At 41.4% G+C, this 20,976-nt stretch overlaps 1 protein-coding gene across 6 annotated transcripts in view; it reads right to left on the bottom strand.

Moving 5' to 3' along the window:
- STARD13 (StAR related lipid transfer domain containing 13) overlaps positions 1-20,976 on the bottom strand; it is a 332,321-nt gene that overhangs the window by 285,559 nt on the left and 25,786 nt on the right. Inside the window, exon 1 of one of the 6 annotated variants that reach the window (XM_090133184.1) lies at positions 15,768-15,831. The exons of 4 other annotated variants lie outside the window; for them this stretch is intronic. The gene's annotated coding sequence lies outside the window, so the exon portion shown is untranslated. Of the gene's footprint in view, positions 1-15,736; positions 15,832-20,976 lie in introns of those variants that run through there. One more of the 6 variants, XM_090133180.1, reaches the window with a different exon arrangement.

Genomic DNA, 20,976 nt, shown 5'->3' with positions numbered 1-20,976 from the left:
TATGTACTTGTGATTCTGAGGATTAACCTAGGAGGCAGAAAATATCTGCCCATCCCTACCTGCCACAACTGCAGTGCTAATGGAGGATAATGCTTCAATGTTCCTTAGATACAACTTGCATTTTGCAGGTTCCTCATGAGGAGCATCTTCTGTTTCTTTTATCAGACCCTGGAGTCCTGCAAGCACTGTAAAAGCCACTTAAGATGTCACAGCTCTCTCAGGCCCCTTGCTTTACCACCTCCATGTCACCCTGCTACCATCTCTGTGTGTCTGCCTGCTCTTGGCTGTTTTACTTGGGATTAATAGCTCTCTGAGTATTTTTATTTCTAAATGTAACAACCAAGTATTTCCATAGGTGGAGTCTGGCTCTTTCCTCTTAAAAAAAAATCTTCGGGCCAAGTCTGCATCTCATTTTTCTTTCTTATATAGAATTTTGCACTTCAGAATGGTTAGTTTGCAAAATTTTCAGTGCCATGTTCAATGTATAATTCATGTTATCACAGGACTGATCCCATTCCACGATGCCAGCTTTTAGGCTAAGCTCAATGACAGTTTAAAGAGGAGGGAAATTCTGCCCTAATTGCTGCAAAGGAAAAGCAAGGTATTGTTTAGGCACAGCCAGAAAGGAGCTCTAAACCCCATAAATGAGGTTAGGATGCAGCTAATCCATGGTATGCCTCTGTGCTTTTGGCTTAGTACATTTTTGGTCTTGCTGTATCACCAAAGATAACTTGTTTACATGTATGACAGCAGTTGTTTTCTATTACCTGTTCTATTTTGCTCTGAAATGGAATGAAGTCATGATCTCTCAGTTTAGAGGCGATAGCCAACAATTCTGCTGTCAGCAATAGCTGTCAGGTCAGTAGTGCAAAACGATGGAAGGAAGCAGTACAATTTTCAAAGGGCAGTAGAATCAGGGACCCGCATAGGCAGCAGTGCCATGGCAGAGCCCATGCAAAAGAGGCAGGAAGGTGCCTCCTGGTACCCTGTGCCTGAATTTAGAGGCTTTTCAGGTCTGGGCAGAGGCATAATGAAGGTGGAACCCACTATTCCTACACAGTCCCAGGTGAGGAGGATGTGGATGAGCAGGAGATGTTGGAAGCCGGTGTGGGCACAGTCAGGTTGAAGCTAAGGAACACAAGTGCTGCTGTTTCCTGCCCTGGTACTATCATTGGGTTGCTGTACGGAACACATTTTACATCTCTGTCTTTCTGTTCCTCCTCCCACCTTTTGTTTGTGATCTTTTCACTGTCTCTCACTACATGTTTATACAGTGACTAGTACGATGAGGCCCTGATCTTGCTTGAGGCCTCTCAGCATGACTGTAATACAAATGATAAATGATCATCATAAAACAGGACAGCACAGATCCATAACTTCAGTCATAACTCATAGCTGGAGTGTCACCGTCACACAGACACTTGGCAAGGTCAGGGAGACCATGAAGAGTCAGGAGTGGATCCACACAGAAAAGAGGGGATGGTGAATGTCTTAGGAATATTTTTAATATCTGTCACTGTTACACCTGTGTTAGTTCACCGCTTGTTTCTATTACTGATGCCACTTCTTGACAGCAGTGTTGTGGCTGTGAAAGGAATTGAGCTATGTAGCGGAAGATGACTTGCAGCCCACAAGAAAATGTGCACGGATGGTGGGCAGGTGCTTCCCATTCCTGTCTTTGGTACTACACTGTCCCACAAGCTTTATGGACTGTACTCTTACAGAAAATGCCTGCAGCTGAAAAAGGAACTTCAGCAAAACCTTTTTTTTTTTTTCCCTTTCATTACTTTCAAAGGCCTACAGACTCTTATTTTCATGTCTTCTCTGTCTCTTCTCCCCCCTCTGTCTCACAGAAGAAAGCTGTGTGGGTATCTCATGCAGTAGATTTCAGTAGCTCTCCCTCCTGTGAGTCAGCTCCAATATGCGCAAGGCAAAGCTGGCCAGGCTTAATTCCCTGATGGATCAGTTGTTGCTCAAATCAGCACCAGTCAACAACATGCTTTGCAAAAGCTGTCATCACACTCTAGGGTTACGCATTTTTTCAGTGTCCCCTAACCTGTAGAGGCAAGGAGTTCAGGAGACCTGGTGCATAACAGGAAAGAGTTTGCTGCAGGAATGTAAGGAGCTGACGGTACAAAACCCAGTAGTTATATCCATTCAAAGCAAGTCAAGTAAGCATACAAATATCTAAATCATTATATCTGGCAAGATGCCATGCTGCGTTTTCAGCCAAAGTGTGATGCTTTCAGAAAATTGAGCTTCAGTGAGCTGAATACCAGATGAAATAAAAGTACTCAGGAAGGCTGAAGCTAGGGTGTGCCTGTATTTAATGGAAAAATATTTTTATCTCAATGAATTGAAGGTTTTACACTATTCCTCTCTATATCTTCGTGTCTTCCAGAAAACAGTGACCAGTCTCCTTCCTGAGATTAGCAATTTTTTTAAAATGTTTTGAAGAAACTTAGTCTTTAAAGTCTTCTCGGCAGCAGGTCTCTGAAGGCTAGCCTGTCACCTGGGTTTGACGGCTTACACGACAGGGAATAACATCCTATTTCCAGTTCTGACTTTCTTGACAGGAGTTGCTTTAGCTTCTTCCATTTTTCAGATGACTTCATTTGTTAGACAGACAAGTGCAAAAAGAAGCACAGTTTTCAGGATTCGTCTTCCTTCTAAAGATTTTGAATTTGCTATTGAATACTCTCAATGAAAACAGGCTATTATTCAATTATATTGCCAGAATCATGTATGTTATTGAAAAAGATAAATCAGTCCCAGATTCAGACCCTGGTGTATCAGTAATACCAGAATGCCTCCTCTTTCTCTCACTTGGTAGAGTAAATCTCCATAACTAGGATGAGAACTGGGGCAAATGTCTTTGACTGGCAGAGCTGACAGCATAAATCAGATGAACACAGAGAACTGAAACAAGGGAGCAGGAAGCAGAAAAGCAAGAAGGGCTGAGAAGTTACATCAAATAACGGAGATATGAAACAGACGTTTCTGAACCTGGATGAGAATATGCTTTGGAATAAATGAAATAATCAACAGTGCAAGTGACAGTTTTCCACGGATTGCTACCTGTGCTTGAAAGAAGAAATTAAACACAGAGAACATGTCATAATTGATATGATAACACATGCATTAGGCACAAGGAGAGAAAGGTCGGTACAGAAATAGACCTGGAGGATGAAAAAGACAAAAAATACTTGAGCAGGTGGTAGTCAGAAGAGAAATGAGAAGTTTTGAGAATGTGCAGTAACTAGACTTGGAAAAACCAGATACTTCCTTGAAGACAATATGCAGATTTGTCTTCCTAAAGAAAGTAACTCAAATAATTTGGACTGCTCAACAATAGTATGTAGGTGGTATACCAATATGCTTACAGTTAGGTGTAACATCACTAAAACATTGCTTACACATTTTTGTCATTTTACAGTTTCTGTAACAATGCAGCAGCCCAGGATGCAACAACAGAAGGGACATCTCTCTAGACTGATAATGCTTATGCCTTGCTTTATGAAGGCCAGATCCTGGTAACGTTAAGCCACCAACACACTTGGCATTCCATCCTCACTGCAATATTCAGCACCCTTTGAACAACTTCACTTGAATCAATAGAAAGCAAAGCTCTCTGCACCTTGGTTTCTAAAGGTCAGCTAGTTGGCTTTCTCATCTTCCCCACAGATCTCCACCCTGCAGCTCATGATCATCTGACACTGGGTAAGTGAATGTGGACTTTTGCTTATACTTTATTTCTACTTTCTAGTTCTTCCACATGTTGTCATCTCATATTCCCAACCTTCAGTGAAGGCAGTGTGGGGCTTTTAAGCCATCTGACCATCAGGGCATTCACTGCACTGCAGGGAAAAGTCCTCCTAACATTGGCAATTTTCCCTAATGGTAGGGCCAGAGACTATTTGCTCTCATTACCATCATCTCCAGGAAGGCGGGAGATATCTGCTGAACCAGTGTAACAGTCCTGACCTCCATTTGCCCTTTGCCTTTTTAGCTGTAGAGACCCACCCTAATCTCTCATTACATAATAACATAAATTTAAAAACACCTTTTTGTTTTCCCACCTCCAGCCAGCTGCAGAACCTTCCCCATCACCCGTAAGACAGAAATCTATCGTCTGAATACTTGGGAAAGTCACTAAGCATTCTTGGTTTGCGCTCTGCAAAATGCAGCAGTTTTCCTTGTCCTGTCTGCCTCTTGGCCAGCTTAATCTGGAATCAGCAACGGTGAGAGATGATACAGGCTGAACTCATAACAAAGGAATGCTGTGGATAGAGCAGCAGGGGCAGGAGAACAAACTAGATACTAAGTCATTTCACTTCACAGCTACATAATTCGCTATTAAAATGAGGATGAGCATTGATTACTCTCCCCCCATTCTGAATCCCAGTGTTCTTGTTTCTTCATTGCACTGGCCTATGAGGCTTGAGCTTCTTAGAAGCCATTCCTTGGCTTCTGAGCTGAAAGTCCTCAAGCTCAGAAAAGCACAGTTAAGAAGAACTCACCTTTTTGGCTAATTTGGCCAGCGGTACCTCACATGCAGAAAAGATCTGGGATTTATTTATGGGTGTAGCCCTACCGAGATAAATGGACACATGGTCTTATAATATTTTTGTATGCTTCCTAGGCCCTGCCAAATTTCTGGGCATTCTCCTGCTGCAGTTCTATCCCTACAGTGTCTCCCACGCGTGTCAGTAGTAGTAGCCAGAAAAAAGACATGGAGCTGTCCAGACTGTGGAGAATATGTTTTCCTGGCTTATTGTCACATTCCTGAGGTTCCATCCAGCAGGAAACCTTATGGAGAAATGGGAAGAGGAAAAAGGAATAAAACGGTCTTATTTACATAGCACTGACAGGTATAGCCTCATTTGCATCATTTTTTTTTTTTGGCAGTTTGGAAGTTCATCATCAGATAAGACTGCTGGCCGGATCACATACCAGTGCCTGCTTCTGCAGTGCCGGGTCAGGGCAGAGTTTCCATTAGTCACTGCACACACCAGTACACAACCTTAAAAACACAACTTCTAAAGCATTTTGGAGAAACACAGATTACTGACGCAGACTTTGGAGTAATCTGAGTCTCAGATGAGGATGAAAACTGTGAAGACAGCTCGACAGAAAGATTTAATTTGGCCATATTTGCTATCTGGGGATTGATTGAACGAAGAAAGATTTCAGTGACTAGTTTCTGCAGGGTCTGAAATATAACAGGTTATTAAACACACAGCCAAACAGCTGCAGAATCTGACACAGACATTGTTCTCCTGGAGCATTTGGTAATAGACTATTTCAGATGATTAAATAGCTAATGAAGTCAAAATCTTTACTAAGTAGATGGATACCAGCAATATTGCCAAGGTAACTGTAGATTTTTGTCAAAAAATTTTTGACACAAAATATTTATTTTCAGACTGACGCTAATGGGCTGGTCTCAGTTAAAGAAAAAACATTTAATGTATTTTTAAAAGGTTTCCAATTTGCTCTACTGTAGCAGTTTTCAATTACAACCAGTTTCAAGGTGTTTGTTTTCAGAATGAATATTCAGTTTTTTCAAGGTAAATTCTCACCAGCTGCCACATGAAACTATTTCTTCCATTAATCATGAAGCTACTGCTTTTTTTGGCAGCGTGGGGATTTGCATCGCTAGCCTGTTGACACTGTATCTTGCTCCTTCATGGGCATACGCCAGCTGTGATATCTGTATTTCTCTAAAGTTGCTCAGCAGTAATAAAGGGGCAAAGGGACACTTCAGAAAACACTCTAAAAGAGTGCTGAATGTATAAAATTATTCTTTTGCCTCTTTATTGCTATTTCAGTCTGTATTTTCTTCTGCTGATCTTTTAAATCCTTTCCCTATGAGGGTCAATATCCACAAGGCATAGGGAGTAATCAGGGAAGATTAGAGATCTGTGTGTGGTTGCAGGACCACAATCAATCATGATCATGGATGGAGACATAGTGAGATAGCTCCATGACTGAAAAGCTGTCATGGATGGCTGTGTACTTTTTAGGAATAATGGAAAGTAAGGGAGTTCAAGAAAGTTGGTTGACATTCAAGAGCCACTTCTTTCAAGCTCAAGATCAGTACGGCCCTAATACTAAGAAATCAGGGAAAGGTGGCAGGAAACCCAAATGGATGAGCAAGGAAAAATTCAAATGGAAGAAGAAAGTCTATGGAATGTGGAAAACGGGTCTGAACACTTGGGAAGAATTTAGGAACACTGTCAGGGCATGCAGGGATGCCACAAGGCTAAGGCCCACTTGGAATTAGTTCTGGCGAAGGAGCTAGAAGAGAGGAGTTAGTACTATGCCTGGTTTTATTCAACATCTTCATCAGTGACCTGAATGAAGGGATAGCATGCAAATCATCAACCTTGCTGATGATATGAAACTGTGAGGAGAGGCTGACACACCAGAAGGCCATGCTGCCATTCAGTGATACCTGGAAAGGCTGGAGAGCTGAGTGGAGAGGAACCTGGTGAGGTTCAACAAGGGCAAGTGTAGAGTCCTATACTTGGGGAGGAATAACTGCATGCGTCAGCAAAGGTTAGGGGCTGACCTGCTGGAAATGAGCTCTGAAGAGAAGGACCTGGTGGTCCTGGTAGACAACAGGTTGGCCATGAACCAGCAGTGTGACCTGGTGGACAGGAAGATCATTGGGATCCTAGGGTATATTAAAATGACCGTGGTCAGCAGGTCAAAGAAGGTGATCCTCCCACTCTACTCTGCCCTGGTGAAGCTACATTTAGAATACATTTATAATACTGTCCAGTTCTGGGCTCCCCAATTTGAAAAAGACAGGGGTCTCCTAGAAGGAGTACAGTAGAAGGTCACAAAGACGATAAAGGGTCTGGAGCATCTCCTGTATGAGGAAAGGCTGAGAGACCTGCTCTTCAGACTGAGGGAGGATCTTATCAATGTTTATAAATATGTAATGGAATTAAGTGGATGGGGCCAGGCTCATTTCAGTGGTGCCCAGTGACAAAACAAAGTGTGATGGGCACAAACTGGAACACAGAGAATTCCATCTGAACAGGAGGAAAAAAATATTTACATTGAGGGTTACAGAGCGCTGGAACAAGCTGCCTGGAGAGGTGGTGGAGTGTCTTTCTCTGAAAATATTCAAAATCTGTCCAGATGTTTTCCTGTGCAACCTACTGCAGTAAACTTCCTTTAGCAGGGAGTTGGACTCGACGATCTCCTAAGGTCCCTTCCAACCTCTACAATTCTGTGATTAGAAAAACAGCTGTGTTTTTTTTAACAGTTTGTATACAAGCTATGTTAACTAATTCACAGACTGCAGCAAAAAAAGTTCTTTACAAGATTAAATTATCCCCTTATCACAGAGGAGCCTGCAGCAGAGCTGATATGTACACTGAAGCTAGTTTGCTTCTACTTTTGATTCCTTTTGCCTCATTTATAGAAATGCAATAGATGTTCATTCCCATTTAGTTGAGTCAACAAACATTGTATAGCAGTGCCCATGTCTGCTTTGCTGTAGATTTCTTGATGCCATCTCACACGTCTGTTATACCTACTCCATCTCCTGCCTGAATAAACTTTTTTCTCTTTTAAACTCCCCCTTGAGGACTTATTGCTATTGCAAATTAGAGGGCCATGGCTCAGTTGTAGAGTAATAAAAGGTATTTTAAATATATACTAAGAAAATTTGCTATTTTATTTCTCTCTATTTGGAATGGTGTTGCATTTCTCAAGCAAAGCATTTCTGAGAAGCAGAAGGTTGCTGGGTATAGGGATACTGCACCAAGGACAGTGGCTGAAGTCTGGAATGTTTCTATAGCAAATCTGGCTGCCACCTGTGGCTATGGTGTCACCGTGTGCAGGGTACAGGACAAACCTTGGGCACCCTGCCTATAAATCCTCCCTGCCCTCCTCGTATGTGATGTCAGAGTCCACCTGGCAGGAGCAGCCCAGCAGTGCTGTGAAAGGTGCTGCAGCAAGACCTGGCTTCTTCCTTGTCCATTCAGCCTCTCAATAACTCACAAGAGTCATCCTGAGCCCACAGGCTTCAGTTGCAGCATAGGTATGCGGATGGTTTGAGGGAGGCTGGGCTTTAACTCATACCTACCAAACTGAAATGCAAGGTGTGCATGGCTGTCACTGTAGTTGTTCCTGGCAGTGTTCAAGGCCAGGTTGGATGGGGCCTTGGGCAGCCTGGTCTAGTATTAAATGTGGAGGTTGGTGGCTCTGCCTGCGGCGGGGGAGTTTGAGCTTCATGATCCTTGAGGTCCCTTCCAACCCAAGCCACTCTGTGATTGTATGATTGTATGATTGTATGAGCAGATTAACCTGCTCTGACATTGCTAAGAAATGCCATCACCAATTCAATGTCAACAGATAAAATCCCCTAGTAAAGCCTATGTAAGAAACAGTTGCCAGACTTGGAGCTCCAGCCTTCCAGGAAGATCAAACCATGGTTCACATCACGGCAGCTGGTGCTCTGTATCACATCACTTGGATGTAAAAATAGTCACGCCTAAGAGCAAGACTATCCCTCATTCTCAGGAAGATCAGTCTCATGAGCTTTCTGTAAATGATTATAAGTGAGATTGCTGAACTGTAAGACAGTGATGTTGCACAGTGAACGTAAGGATGGAGCACATCAAGCATGAATGAAAGCTGCAGAGCTTATAGCACACCTGTACAAGAGCACTCCTACAGCACACATGATCTAGCAGGATTTGGAGGCTGCTGCAATACATATTAAACCACTTATTCTTTGCTTTTAGATTGCCTGTGGTTGCCAGGTAGGCTTAGAGTTAGATCCAAGCCAGAAATTTGTATAAAAATATAAATTTATATGATAGAGTTCATGGAACATTTAATCCAGTGATGTTTTTTTTTTTTTTTTTTTTTTTAACATTATCACCTATGAAACAAGATCCTAGCTGCTAAATATTTGCTTAGTTTTTCCAGCTGCTTACACTTCATCTTGTGGTTGGTTCTAGGGTTTTGATTTGTTTCCATTTCTGGTGAAGTGTGAGTACAGTAAAAGATAATTTAACCTCTATTTACTGCACAGACCATCAGCTAGTTACATCTTTCGTTTCTACTGTCAATGTCAATAAGAAATTGGTGACAAAAATTACTATTGTGTTTGTATCTGCCGTGTTATTTATAAACAGCTAGATGCAGAAAAAATGCAATTTAAATTTCATTGTGAGCAATGTTCAGGCCTAGAGCTCCCTAATGCACAATTCATAGCTACTTAAATTGTAGTCATTACTCTTATACTGCAATACTGTTTGTCATGATAAAGGGAAATTACTTTTCTGCCAATTACTTCAGTAAGAATAGTTAATTTACATTCGTAAAGGGTATGGAGCAGCATCTCAATTCCATGGAGATACTTCTTGGAAGCATTTGGCAATTCAGCATTTCGGGGAAAATGTAAAAGCAACTCAACTTCAAAATTAAAAAAAAAAAAAAAGATGGCATGTACATCCCAAAGGCTGTAAACCCCAATGAAGAGCAGCAATGAAGAGTAAATATATCACTTACAGACTGCCAACTTCAATGTTGCAGAAAATTGTACTGAGGACCTGGAAGAAGGAAAGCTGCTCTCTCCCTTCAGTACTGGGCAGCCATGCTGGCAGCTTCTGAAATCACTGTTTCTGACTATGTGAGTTTGCTTGCAAATAGACTATATAAAACATTCTACAAGTTGGGATCCCATTTTCTCCCTTCTTTTAACATCCTTTTTAACAATAAAGATGTTTATTCAATCAATGTTGGGATGTAGACACAGCGAGAACCAAAAACATGTGGAGGAATGCCTATCTTTACGTATTTACTTAAAACTTCTGGGTGAGTTTTAGCATGCCTGATTGGATACTCACCACCTGAGGCATCACAGGTCTCAGACTGAGCACTAAGAGTGGGCAGGGTTAAGACCTACCTCTGCCCTGCAGCAAGACAGGCTTGCTTAAAGCATCTATATGCTGAGGTCACAGGTATTTTTGGGGAGTAGAGCAAGTCCAGCAGAGCACAAACACACTGTGTAGGTGTACTGCCACTGCCTGCGTGCAGCTGGCAGAATAGAGCTTAACCTCTAGCAATTAAAATGATGAAACACCAACAGCACAGGCATCCTGAACACTGATACTTGTGTTCAGGCATGTCAGACTATGCTGATCTTTGATCATGGAGTCGTTTGACTTGGAAGAGACCTGATGCTGATAACCCTGATCACAAAATCATAGAATGGCCTGGGTTGAAAAGGACCACAATGATCATCTAGTTTCAACCCCCCTGCTGTGTGCAGGGTCGCCAACCACCAGACCAGGCTGCCCAGAGCCACATCCAGCCTGACCCTGAATGCCTTCAGAGATGGGGCATCCACAACCTCCTTGGGCAACCTGTTCCAGTGCGTCACCACCCTCTGAGTGATCATATATTGGCACTTCTCATCTAAAACTCAGTCAGATTCCAGCAAATATAGTCACAGTCCACCTTCCCACTAGCATTCTTGAAACAACGAATATCCTTATCTTTCCTCCCAAGCCAGAGCCATGGGCACTTGGTGTTGCTGTGCATCAGCACAGAATGTTTAAAAGGCAGGAATTACATGTGGGGGAGTTCTCGTCTGCAAAACATTTGAGTGTACCTTTGTTATAAGTTATCTCTATTCCCATTAGGTTTAGTGAATTTGCTCAAACCAGAAATGAACTCCTTGCTCTAGCCATCCTTCATGTAGTGCTTAAAAACCATGACTGTTGATGTTTCCTTTAATTACTTTCTTTTAGTTACCTGGATTTTCTTTTGAGATGTATTTTCTTGGCTAAAATATAGACTAGAATTGCTGCCTTGCACAAAAGGTAAATCCCCATTTCTTTCTAGAAATCAGCATTTTAATCAAGTGGATCTCAGCTCTGCTGGTTAGGAACGATAGGTATGAAAATATTAAGGGAGGTGCAAAGCCATAGGAAGGCATAAAGATATGAATTAAGATGTAAAGATAGAGATTGGAATTTAAAGTTTCATCTTGAAATTGTGACAGACAATCTGCAAAAGGTTTTTCAGACTGTTTTTCCTTAGGCCAAACTACAAAATATTGGAGTCAGTCACGCTTGTTTGGTTACAGCTGAAATCTTTAAATGCCAGTTGTTTATAATTGTCTTAATTCTTCTGTTTGTGTCACAGCAACAGTATTCCAGGGAAAAGGCTCTTGGCCCTTTGCTCATAGTGAGACAGACATATCTTAAACTATATCAGTTGCTATATGATACACAAAGTGTTGAAAGAGGTAGGTTCCTGTGATGGCAAGAAATGTCATCCAAGGTGCTGTAATTTCAGGACATAATGAAGTGGCACTCAAAGAGTTAGGTTTGAAACGATATTAAAAGATGTGGTTGTAAAAGTTTTAGGGTCAATTGTATTTAGGAGCCATCTAATTTTCCTGGTTTCTTCGTATGGATAGAGTAGATGCCTCATGCTGTGGGTTGTTCAGTGGTGCATCTTCCCCACACATCCCCCTTACAACGGTGTGACCTTTGGCACATGAACACATCTTTTTTTTTTTTTTTTCTTTTTCTTTTTTTTTCTGAGAGCCCACAATCAGCAATTTAATTAAGGTAATTTAATTTGTCTTCAAAACAATGCATTATGCATTTATTAAGGTAACTTAATTTGTCTTCAAAACAGTATTATTCATTCTCCCTAAGGCACAAAGCACATAGCACAGAAGGTAGAAAACAACATCAGAGGTACATGACTTTTACTCACACGCTCATCTTTTTCCCTGCCAAATTGTGTACTTTTCATTTTCAGCTTCAAGAAGCATTTGCATTAGCAAAAACGTTTGTTCTGTGCTTTCTCTCGCTTTGTATATCTCCCTTTCGTACACAGCCTCTAGACTGCTTCTCTCAGGTGACTCAGAGGACCAAAATTCACAAAGATTTTATGATTTTGTAGCGTGATATTTCTCAGGCCTGGAAAAACAGTAATATTTACCAGTGTTGCAGCCAAGGTGTTATCTCTTATGTCCACAAACCTCTTTAAATTTGAGAACTTGGTATGTGCTAAGAGACTGCTTCTCTTCTGTTTGATCCCTTCCATAATCCTACTGACTCAGCTACATGACAAGTATCCCCATCTCACAAATGCTTTTGTGGAATTCATTTTAAAACAGAAAATATCAGGAAGATTTTTTTTTTGTTTCCTACTGAAACTGCTTATTCCAAAAAAATAGCCTGTAATACCTTCTTCTCATCTGCACCAGATACAACAGTATGATAAATCACTATAAAAGATTAGATTTTCTAAAACTTGAAAGATCTGATAAGCAGCATGTATCATATGAACATTTTGTGTTACAGGTAAACTGTATACCCACACAGACAGACCTTAGTAAGTATTTTGGACTAATAGAGTGCTGTTGTTGAGATCACACCCACACAGCACAAAAATGTCTGAGTAATGATAAAAAGCACTTCAAAAGAAACTGCTTTAAGTACAGTTCAGCTGTGCCTTAGCTTCATATAATTCCCACTTCAGCAGTAGATATGAATGCACTTCATTCCAGGAACTTGTTATGCAGCAAAGAACATGCAGACCCTGCCTTTTGGCTTTGCTGATTTTTCTTGGTGATGCTGAATACTTAGAAACTGAAGTGGCCCTAGAAGTTCACATAGCAGATAGCATCTGTAGTGAGCTCCTTAAAATATGAGCATCCCGTGCCTGTCTCCCATTCAGAGTAACCAGGACACCATCCTCACACCAGATCCTATGTAAAGTCTTCCCCTGAAGATCCTTCCATGTTTTGGCAATTCCAACTAACAGAGATGAATTGTCATGGGCACACGTTTCACAGAATTCAGTTCTTTAACTGCAGCAATAAAAGTATAGAGCAGTGGTGTCTGGCCAGGAATACAAGTGTGAGGTGACTCTCCCATCTCAAACAAGGCCAAATTATTCCTTTGGGAAGAATTTGATGAGATGGGATTGCCTCTAGACAGCTGCATAAAACTCTGCCTCTCTTTAGGCAGCAACTTTGCCTAGCACCCAGAACAGGAAAATCAAAGCAGTCATAAGGAAGCCCCACCTATTGTACGAAACATTCCCATTAGTCTCTCCATGACAAAAAGCTGGGAGTTATTTTATTTTGCTGCGTAGGTGGCCATGGGAGCAGTGCAGTTATCATCACAATATAGCGGAGGAAAAAGCTTTCTCTAGGAATTGGGAAGAAGCTTCTGGGACATCCCAGAATATCACAGAGAGCAGCAATTTCACAGCCAGAAATAAACCTTCCTGAAACAACATTACCAGCAAAGAACAGCATAAACCTAAAAATCACGGAGGAAAAAAAACTAAAATCTTTCTGAGCAGGAGAAAAGAAATAGAGTAACAGATACAATTTATACCTTGACTTTCATGTCAGAGGCTTAGCACCTTTCACACAACTGTGAGGATACATAACAAGTAAAGTTGGTGGGGCAGAACTGAGATCATGCTGTTAGATCTTTTCTTTTGGCAGAAGTTCCAGGTGAAAGCACAACTGGAAGCTGGCAGCACCATGGCATTCCTGCTAGCAACATGCACAACTGCAGTATCTCTTTGTTTACCTCCTTGCTTTGCCTGGCACGGGTGCCAGCTGCATGCATGGAGCCACATTCCAACTCCAGTCACACTGGATTGAATCCAGGGTCATGTCATTGACTTCAGTGAGTTATTCTTTATTCACGCTTGCCTAGCTATGAATCTGGCCTGTTCTATCAAGGTAAAAGTATCTAACAGAGACTCTCAAATTAAGGGAACAAGAAGAACCAGGCTGTGTCATGTGAAGGTGAAATACTTTACATTATAAGGTTTAGAGACGATTTTTATTTAAAGAACTTTATCAGCCACTGGAAAGAATATCTGCATGTTGCATAGATTTATTTACTTTCACTCCCAATATGTTATTTTGAGAAAATCGAAAGAAAATCGATACAGGTTTGATTTTTAATATTATCAAAATAAAATTGTCCCTTGTTTTTACAGAACACTAACTCATTATGCATTTATTAGTGGTTTGGATTAATGCTTCTTCCCTTTAGGATTTCCTCTTTTCAACTAAGAAGGCCTCTCTGATGGAGTACTTGAGATTCAAGATTTTCTCTGTGGGTGTATTTTTTGTGTTAGAATCAAATTCTTTGGGAAAAAAAATTGTCTTTTGCTCTACTGGAAAAATCTAGGGTGTTCCAGCTGTAGTGACCAACAAAAGGTAGAGGAAAGGGATGAAGACAAAGGAAATTTATCACTGTTTATTTCAAATAAATTCAGATTCACTCCAGCCATGGCTCAATACCATAAATCTGCCTTTAGAGATTCCAGTGTTGTAACAAAAACTCTTCAACAAATGAAGTAAGAGTACCGAAATGGTAGAGAATTACTCTAGCAGTTCATTTGTTAAAGAAATAACTGACATTTACTTTGTACTTGGCAATGGATGGAGTTGCCTCTTTGCCAGCTGTATAAAGTTGGTACACGTCCCACGTTATGTGCTCTGACTAATTCTGCAGAAATGCAGTTGTATGCCCACACCTCATTTGAATGCTGTTTATGTTGCTGCATGATCTGGAGGTGTCCAGATGCAGACTAATGGCAGTGGAAGCACAAGGGATGGGATTTCTGCCACACCTACTTAGCAGTAACACACGACTAATTTTTCTTTGGATTTCACTTGGGTCCACTAGAATATAAGAGTATAAACTGATGGAATATGTTTGCCAAGGCTCAAAAATGTTAAGTTGCTTGTTTTCTAAGCAAAAATCATACTATATATAAATGTTGGAGTAGCTAGAGATAGCTATGGGGCAATCTTGTCTGGCTTCAAAACAACTTGATTTAAAAGCATGTATCCCAGCTTTTACTAACATTCACGTGAATCCAGAAAAGGTCTTTGCACCTAAGACTGTGTATAAACAGCACAGGGTCACAGGGATTATTGGGCAGTTCCCACAGGAAACTGAAAATAACACAAATCTGGGGTCACAAACTGCCAACTCAGGTTTGGACTTTTGAACTGGGTATCAGCCCCTACAGCTTTCCCATGGAAAACTATTACACTATTCCTATTTAGCTCATGTGAAAAAGAGCAGATTTTTTAGGTTTTACCTACAAGAACGAGCCTCCTGTGCACAAGTGCTACCTATCTCTTTGTTACAATTATTTCTATAAATCTGCATCCCAGTGGACAATACTGTCTTAAACTAATTTCCCGCAATCACCATTAATTGGCCAGCTTGCTAACACCTGGTACCAGCAGCCTTCCCACCTCACCAGTGCAGTGCCACACAATGGTAACAGCAGGTTTTCACCTAATCCCTCTCCATACACAAGCAACCAGCAAATGACACTCATGACAAAGACACACAGACCAGTCCGACATTTGCTGATAATTCCCAAGAGGTTCTCCATCAGCACAACCAGTCCTGCTCAAACACATTTTCCAGTGGCGTGGATAATTTGAAACCCCTTCCAGCTGGACTAATTGCATGCACTGAAAAGAGCATCTTCCTTCTCAGGACACATTTATGAGTGCAGCCGCAAATGCAGCGAGCACTCCATGAAGTTTCCCAAAACAATCATTAGTTCATCTCAGGAGAATTCGCAACAGCTCACTCCATAATGAAAAGTTATTGTGCAGATATATACACTTCATGCAAAGTTTCCACTTTAAAAAAAAAATTGTTTAAAACTGATTTTAAATTCCACTCACAGTTTTGAAGTCTAAGCATAAAACTTCTTACTTTGCAGTTGCAGTTCCAAGCCGCCTGGAAAAATAATGCAGTCCATCAGATAGTCTGGTTTTGTTTTCTTGCATGAAAATATCATCTGTCATAGGCACAGGAGCTGACTTCAAGGACCGGCCCCTTCTGCTGAGCACACCAATCGGGAGACCTTGGGAGCACGTGTGGAAAAGCACAGCCCTGCACGCCTGTCATAGGCAGCATATGCTCTGTGTGACCGTGCTGCCGCAGGAACACTGGTGTCAGTGAAACACAGTGCTCCAGGGGCTGCCTGGTTCTGCAGCCCCCCGGGAAGAAGGCAAAACAGTGGGCTATAGAGGGGGGGGTTCCCTTCCCTGACAGAGGAAAGGCAGAGCTGTTTGCTGACCAGATCAGTGCTACTGCTCCTTAAAGTCAGCCTTGCTCCTTTCCTTTTGGCCTGATTTCTTAATGTTTTATTAAAAGTGCTCCCCATTTCTCCCCCTCTTTTTTTTTCCCCCATGCTTCTTCAGTCTTTCCTTTTAGTTTCTGTTCTCATCCCATTACAACTTTTTATTTCAGATCTCTGAAAAACCATGCAGGTGGAAAAATCCTGGGCACAGCACAGCCTCTCCTCTTAACATGCCATGGACAGCAGTACCAGTGACCCTGCACTCCATGGAAAGCTTGCACTCTCTCCAGCCTCAAGCTGGCAGCCTGTATGCTCCCTGCTCCTCACTGTCTCCACATGCAGTTTCCCTGCTTTGCTGTGCACAGCTTTGCTCTATGCCTGTTAATGAGCAGTCATTTTTTCTTGCATCTGTTTAAGCTGATGACTTTTAAATCCACACTACTTAGAAACTCTACTTGGAGACACACACCAATGGCTTTTTGGGCAGCCGTGTGCTAAGCCCTCACTTACAACAAGAGGTTAGAAGAATGTGTGTACATTATTACAGCCTGAAAGCGCAGCAGTAATGCAGTGCACTAACTCACAGATCAAAAAATACACACGAGCAGGATGAACTAACATCTGTAGCTTTGGTTTCACTACTGCAAGCTTATTTACAAGTCACAACGTGCTGGGGAGGGAAAACAGTCAACACAACAGGGCAAAGTTGTGCTTCTTCCAGTTATGTATGAGACCTCGGGGCCTTGCCACCTTGCAGCTCCCAGTGGAGTAGTTTTACTTGATAAAATAGCCTTGTTTACACAGATTGGTTACAGAGAAAGCTGGATGTAATGAAAAATGTTAGCTCTATTCTGTGAACAACTTGTTTTAATGAAATTAATTTTGTTTCTAAACTCACAGAATCATAGAATTGTTTGAGTTGGAGGGGACCTTTAAAGGTCATCTAGTCTAACCTAGGTTAGCAGATTTGTAACTCACCACAAAATCATTCTACAGTGCCTTTCCCATGACGGATACGAGGTTGATTAAAAACCTAAACAAAGCGCCTTTTTCCACCCTCAGAACCCACCAGATTCTCAGAGGAAAAATTCCTGCAGAAATGCCCCAAATGTGCAATGAACTTCCGTCTGTAACAGCATGTCCTCGCTGGGCTCAGATGGCATTTCCCATTTTAAGAGATTGCAGCCAGAGGGCCTGGAGCAGGGAACAGCTCATAGTCAGAGAGAGTCAAGGACCTCAGCAGAATGATCTCCTTTATGAGCCGCTGGTGGGGTGGGGAGGAAGCACAACTGATGCCTTTGGGATGTGTAAGGCCCTTTTCAGATCTACAACAAGGAACAGACTTGTTCCATGTTCCTAGCTGGGGACGTTTTGTGCTGAGGGATCAGAACAAGGCTGGCTGGACACTTTCCTGCCCAGCCCAGGCAGTGCCTTGCAGTTAGGTCAGCCTCCTCTGCCTGCTCTCATTCTTTTTCACAAGATACAAAAGTTCCTTTTTTATTTTTGATCTTACTCAGGGTTAAATTCCCAAAACATACAACTCTGTCCCATCCAACCCAACAAACAGATCTGTGCTGGCACACCAGAGCTGGCCCCAACCTGCATGGCCATGGACAGAGTGACACAGTTGGCCCGCAGTCATGCCAGGCCTTGGGAAGGCTTCATTGTGCCCTCTCTGCTTAACACCCAATCCGGGCTGGTTTCCTTCTCTGGAGATTTTCAAAACCCACCTGGACACTTTCCTGCTCAATCTACTCTAGGGACCTGCTTTTAGCAGGGGGTTGGACACAATGATCCCTTCTGACTCCCATCATGCTATGATTCTATGATTACAATGGTTGATATTCAACCAGCCGCCTTTCCAGCCGTGTCATCTTTCTCTCCCTATTTCCTAACCATCACTGTGTGGCACTCTGCAGGGCATGTATGCCATCTATTAACTCTCTGGCCTATTGCATTTCACCAGCAACTCTTTTCTCTCAATTCCCCACATATATATTTTTTCCTCTTCCCATAGTCCTGATTACGCCTGGCTGTGCTGTACTTAATTCCTGTCCTCGGTATTTACGGCCTGCAAATATTTGTAGACTTACTGTGTCATCTCTGAGTCGCTGCTTAGCCAAGCTCTATGTATTTTCTCCCTCATTAATCAGTTTCTCCAGCCTCTCTATTTTTGCTGCGCTTTCCTTTAGAGTTTGCAGTTTTGTTCATTTTCAAAAGATAACAAAAGGTAGTTTAGTTCTTTTTCTTTTATCAAGGACAAGAGTTGGCTGAAAATAAAGGCATATTGAAGAGAGTTTAAGGTAAATTTATATTTGAGCTGGCCAAAACAAAACTATGCACTTCTTTCCTTTTATTGGTTACATTCATTTGGATGGTTAAAACCTAATGAAAACCTAATGTTGCAAACTTGTGTATTCTCTCTCATCAAGCACACAAATAACCCGCTGTCTGGGATGAATCCACTTACTCATGAGGGGCCCCCAGACACACAGGTGAATGTATGTCCAGACAGATGTCTGGCATCAGGACCAGACCTTCAGAAGGACTTGAGAATCCAAGCAGCACCACTACCAGAGAGGTGGGGTCTGTGCAGCCAGAATGCTGATCCCAGAAGGGTCTTCAGCCCCTGTCTGTAAATAGGGACAGTTCAGGCTGCTGGGTCAGTGGTAAGCTGAGAAGACTGATACCTGCAGCCGTCTGTGTGTTTCTGTATCTCCCCTACGCTACCCTGCAGCCACGATACAAGCAGGTGTCTGAGTAAAGAGGAATGCATTGCAACATCCTGTGATTACTACGTGTGTCTCTCCAACCTTTGCTGTCAGACGCTGTGTGGTTGCCTATAGCACAAAGAACATTTTACTCCGTTAAAAATCCCACTGCAATCTCACTATACTTACTGAGGCTTAGTGGGAACTGAAGAAGGGGGGAAAAATTCCCCAGATATTTTAAATAAGGTTTGATTATTCATGGGAACAGCAGAAGAATGTTAAAACTCTCCTGGGTTTGTCAAGAGCCTCTGGCATTGCCCCAGACAGTTTTCTAACCTTCCTTCTTTTCCTCAGTGCCCCTAAATCCAGACTGTAACTTTAGAAAAGTGAAATTCCTGCATAGACGATGAATAATCAGATGGGAATTAGGAGCTGCTCACAGTCTGGCATATTTTGAGTACTTGGTGAGGTTTAGGTTCTACCAGATCCTGGGAAAAAGGGTAAAATGCCATATCTTCTGTATGACTTTCCCTGTCAGAAGCTATTACCTTTGGGCTCCAGTCTACCAGTGTGGCCCAGGGGATGTACAGGGAACAAGCTTATAATCTTACTCTAGCTGTATGAGGTCTTATTTTTTTATTCACATGAACTCCAGCAAGCTATAATGGTGCCACCATTGTCAATTCTTCTTCAATATCTCCATTAAGGATATTTTACCATTCAAATGCAAATAAAAGCAACCTAAACAAACTCAAGATAACAGCAATGAAGTAAGTGGTTTACCAGTGACAGCTAATTGTCTTTTCATTAATTTGCAGGATCATATGTGAGGCCCATTTTATGTTCCTTGTAATTTGATGCAATGTTTAGCATGCTTTCAGAGGTTTTTCCAGCTCTTGAAATAACTGATACACAAAGTGCTTCAATGAAAAACCTCATAGCAAGGATTTTTAAAGAATACCTGAACTAAGCTTGCTCACATTGCACACTGCTCTAGAAAAACTTTAATGACAATATGAAAGTGGGCGAAACAAATGTCTGTCAAAAATTTATAACTCATATCAAGACAAGGCAAGAATGCCTTCTGACTGTTCTGATGAACAGTTAATATGTTATATACTGATACCAGCATCATAAATAGATTTTATTTTTCTTTGGATATTTTCAGTTAGTAACAAGAAATACAGCATCTCAGAAACTAATCTTCAGAATCACCCACCCCAGAAACTAATTCTAGAAAACAAACATAATTAACTGCTGAGTTCATTTTCTTCTTCTTTTTCTTCTTCTTTTTTTTTTTTTTCCCCCAGAAACTAAGATATAATTTCTGGTTTAAAAGATTTTCATCTTTGCAGTATGGTTAGCAGATCTTACATCATAAAAACAGTATTTAGAGAAGGAATCCAAATAATCTAGACCAAACATATAAGGACAACCAGTTTTACAAGTCAAGTCCCCCAGCTCCACTCAGCAGTCCAGCACTTGTAAATGTGATAGTGCTGTCCACTTTCCATTAATATGCAGCTATCAGTTGGTGAGTCACACTATAAAGCATTTAACAACTGTTCTCATAAATACCATACACCATCTGTTAACAGAATCAAAAGGCTACATGCCAATTTATGTTTGGATTGAAAGGTCTGTTTTAAAATTATTCCATCAGTCTTAGGCCATACAGATATTGTGAAAAATGACTAAAGAGAGATGTCATTCCATGCAATTCCCAAAGAGCACAGCTAAGAGAGAAAATATGTCTGGGGTGATATTTTGACATCTTACCATTTGTTCTCATTGCAAGTCAGAAGTACAGGACTTGAAAGTTTCATTATTCACAGAAGGACTACTTTTTTCTTAATTTTTAAGAAACATGTCTTGGTTAGGTCTCTGACTAAATTATGTCAGTATTATGCATTCTGACACGCCCAAAATATAAAACAAACAAATAAACAAACAAAAACTCATCTAATTTTGGTGGAATTACCTGAAATACTTTGTTCTGTATCATAATGATGACAGGTCACATCACCTGAATGTGAGCTTGGGCCATTATTCCATCCCTCACAATGGACACAAAGCTTAGGCCACATCTTTTCTAACTCAAGGTGACACAGATGTCCCAGAAGTCACA

Source organism: Phasianus colchicus, chromosome 1 (assembly GCF_987193195.1).
Source record: "Phasianus colchicus chromosome 1, bPhaCol1.hap1.1, whole genome shotgun sequence".
NCBI lineage: Eukaryota > Metazoa > Chordata > Aves > Galliformes > Phasianidae > Phasianus > Phasianus colchicus.
This window is presented reverse-complemented; position numbering and strand designations above follow the sequence as displayed.